The following is a 3963-nucleotide window of genomic DNA, read 5'->3' as shown; positions in this document are numbered from 1 at the left end:
GACTGTTTACATTATCACCTCTATGGCTTTGAAGTTATTTTCGTACCAGAATAAAGAAAGCTTGGCAGTTTCTTCGATGCAACGGTATTGGTGAGTGATACCAAAAACTGATTTCATTGCATGCTTATAATCTTGAATGTGGAATTTATATGTAAGACAAATTGATTTTTGAAGGAAATCAACTTAAATTAAATTTATAATAATCCTATTTTGAAATAATTGTTTGAATCAGATGTCAAGTTTTGAATTAACAAATTTTTTAAGCTATGTAATTAGCAATCTCTGGTGACATCGATTATCAGTAAAATTTATTGAGTTCCATAAATATTTTTCACTAATATATTCAGGTACTCGTGAATACAAAGTGAAATAAAATCAAATTGAGGTTAAGTTCGGCTTTCGTGAAGGGTTCATTGACCAAACTGTTTCTGAGAATGAAGGATCCCTTTTGTCTGGTATTCGGACAAACAATTAATTCAGGTATTTTACGAAGGCGCTATATTTGACCCAGATACAGATATAGTAAATCCTACCATGCGATCTAGCCTTCCTACAAGAGTCATGGATGCTGTCTAGAAGGCTCCGTGTATTTTACTTGTCATGTTTTGTTTTGGGCTGACGACGGCTTCTCATCTCTGGCAGTTATACGTTTATTTATATACGTAATCCTCTATCTTCCCTTCTCACCAAATTCTGTCACCTTCGCGTGGGAATATGATTAGCTTGTTAATTTTCACTTTGATTAATATTCATAAAACTTTCTTCCCTTTCCTCTGCTGAAACTTACATATTATTATTATTATTATTATTATATTAATATTATTATTAGACGGCCAAGATAATAGTAGTTATAAGAAATTCGATTTTAGACGCTTACTTAAACAAAATTGAATTCACAAAATTAGAAAAGTACATTTAGAATGAATATCTTAAAAATTAAAGAGGAGAAGAAGGCATTTTAAAGTATTAAAATAATATACTTAATAAATATAAAAATATAATATATGTGTATATATATATACACATATATATGAATTCAAATTCTCTGTTTATATATATTTTCGATTAGTTTGATTTTTTAAATAGTCAAATAAACTGTGCAAGTTCTCAGTTTGATTAATGAATATAAAGTTTAGGTATCACTAAGTGACGATGTTTGCTTTCACAATGTTTGAGGTTGAATCTTCTGTAATGTTTGCCAACTTGCAAAGCACCGTGACGAGAGCCGTTTGCGGTTCATCAAAAGTTTGTGTCGGGGTAGATTGGATAGACGTTCATTTTACACTTACGTATGTAGCTAATAAAGCGTATATGCCAGATTATTTAAGTAGATAATATTTATATTATTTACAATATATAAACTAATCTTATTTTTATAATTAAATATATATTTTACTATAGATCTCATAGCTTGACGTACTTGCTGGGAATTTTTAAATATTTTTCTGATTATGAGATCTACACAAATTGTAATATCTAATATTTATAATTGTTACAATTTACATAATTTACGTTATTTATGTGTTTTACATTCGTACAAATTTTGAATTAAGAAATTATGTCGATATAAAATTTAACTCGTAGGGATTGACGATTATTCATATAAGATGTCTCATGCAATATCACTTCTTTGGTTTATAAACATTCCATTTTGCCAATATATAATCCAGTTCAGCACACTTCTCACGTTCTGGTACATTGTTACGTAGTGGGCGATCATTTGGATGCATTTTATGAACCAAAGCATTGTCATTTAATTTGTAACTTTCCTTTAAAAAAAAATGAAATTTAGTTAAAAAAAGAAGTTACAAATTATACATTGTCTTGTGGATAGAAATTCAATATTGTAAACATGATTCTTTACAGAACTAGAGTATTTACTCAAAATAATAAGATTAGTACATTCAAATTTTAGATTACTTGTTTTTGAGTTTGTTTCGTTGCTTCTGTAGCCGATTTTTCACGAGGAATTGGATCTGTAGCTGGTGTTGTGGATTCATGCTTAAATTTACTTATTCTACACATTTCTTGAAAGCTGTTCTTGCAATTTAAAAGTTGTGATTGATATTTTATGTTCTTTGGCAAGCACCGCACACCATAATGTACCTAAAATAATGAAAATGAACGCATCAAATATTAAATTTCCATTATATAACGGTCGTAAATCGATATTAATCCTACAGCCATGTTTCCACAAAGATTTTAACATTGATAATGTTAAAATAACCTTTGTTTCTCGCTAGATTTTCATATACAGAATAGACTGAAAATTTACATCTTTTGTTTTAGACAGAACTGCATCCTAGTACTCGCTGCTTTATACATATATGTATAGATTACTTTAAAGAAATTTTAGATAATTAATTATGTAATAATTATAATCAGTAAATATCAACACAAACTTTTTTCAGAGGTCTACAATAGGACGTTTCATTAAATAAAATTTAGGTAACGTTAATTAAATACCATTAGGCATCTAAAAACTCAATTGCCTACGAATCATCGTACATTTCTCAAAATCCAATCACAATCATTTTTTGCTCTCTTTTGAGCATTTAAATGCTATTTTATATAAATTACAAGGGAAAGTGGAAAGAATTGTGATACTTTGCAAAGCAGACATAGGTATCCGACGTTTCCGTGAAAGACATTGTTCCTTTTGCTCCCGTACTCCCGTACGATCGTGTTACCTGTGCCACGGTTGCATGACGTTAACATTTATTTATCTGGCCGAGTGATGCCGGTTTAACTAATATCAGATACCAGATATCAGACGAATAAACAGAGCTCTGTGGTCGATGGTAACCGAAGACGTTTTATGACACCACAGCCCCTGGCTTCCTGTTCCAAGGTTGCTCGCCAATCACCCGATATTGTTCGTAATGATCTATTTTTCGACGTCTATGGATCGGAATCTATTTCATACGCGGAAGAACGATCCTCGTCAACGGAGCAACTGTTATAGATCGCGTGATTTATTCATGTTTTTCTGTAGATATAGTTTTCGAATTGATAGAATTTCGAATTCTTTGCACTCATTAATATCTACCTATTCGTCTCTTCGTTGTTAACCCATATATCGACCAAAAACGCGATTCATTTCAGGGTTGATTTTGTAATTTAATATTCTAGTATGATACTCGTGTCCGTAAAATTTATAATATGTATTTTGTAAAATTTGTATTATAATTAAACAAATGAATGAATTGTACCAGTAACAAAATGCAATCAGTGTGCAAGGTGAATCGACAAAAAGTAGATGATGCAAATATTCTGATTTTTATTTGTACAGATCACACTATGTATTTGCGGTTTCCACTATAAAATGCATTACGATCGAGAAGTTATTGCATGCCTTGTGGTTGGATGCAAAGCAGAGAAAGCAGAAGAAACACAAATCAAAGCGCAAATCTACCTCGTATGTTATACGGTCTGAACGAGTGTCTTCGCGATATTAGAAAATAGAACCTGTCGTAGTATAACTATTGTCGCGTCTACAAAAATGGTCATTAAAGTTAACTTTTCTCTCGTATATTTCGTCTTATTTCGTATTTTATTCAAAATAAAAGAGCATGAAAACAAAAATGTAAGATTAGAATTCAAAATACCTTCGTTGTTTGTAGGAAAATAAAAAATAATGTGAGTCACTCTATACAAGTTATACTATGAAGATTTATCGCACTGTGTAATAGATTATTCGAAAAGTCGGCAGAAAACGAATATTTATTATAAATTTCTTTAGATCTTGTACAGATACCTGTTATAATAAGTACTCTAATTGGAAAACAGATGCCTCGATTAAAAGAACCAATATGGTATCGACAAATAAAAGTTGTGTCACTTTTCAACGGTTCTAGACTTGACATATCGATGAACAGAACGTGCAATCTCATCTGTTCAATATATAATATAATTCCACCATCATTTAGTTTAGTCTCTACAAAATTTGTTTTATAATAAGAA

The 3963-nt window shown here is 30.6% G+C and overlaps 1 long non-coding RNA gene across 1 annotated transcript; it reads right to left on the bottom strand.

Annotated features, from left to right (window-relative positions):
• Nucleotides 1-1425: 1425 nt before the first annotated feature.
• On the bottom strand, nt 1426-2677 carry LOC138182868 (uncharacterized). The gene is made up of 3 exons (XR_011173921.1): nt 2608-2677; nt 1921-2106; nt 1426-1769 (listed from the first exon to the last, which is right to left on the bottom strand). It is a non-coding gene; the product is annotated as an uncharacterized LOC138182868 (long non-coding RNA).
• Between the last annotated feature and the right edge of the window lie 1286 nt (nt 2678-3963).

The sequence above is a fragment of the Bombus flavifrons genome, chromosome 8, assembly GCF_040668555.2.
Source record: "Bombus flavifrons isolate JBK064 chromosome 8, iyBomFlav1_principal, whole genome shotgun sequence".
NCBI classification, from domain to species: domain Eukaryota; kingdom Metazoa; phylum Arthropoda; class Insecta; order Hymenoptera; family Apidae; genus Bombus; species Bombus flavifrons.
This window is presented reverse-complemented; position numbering and strand designations above follow the sequence as displayed.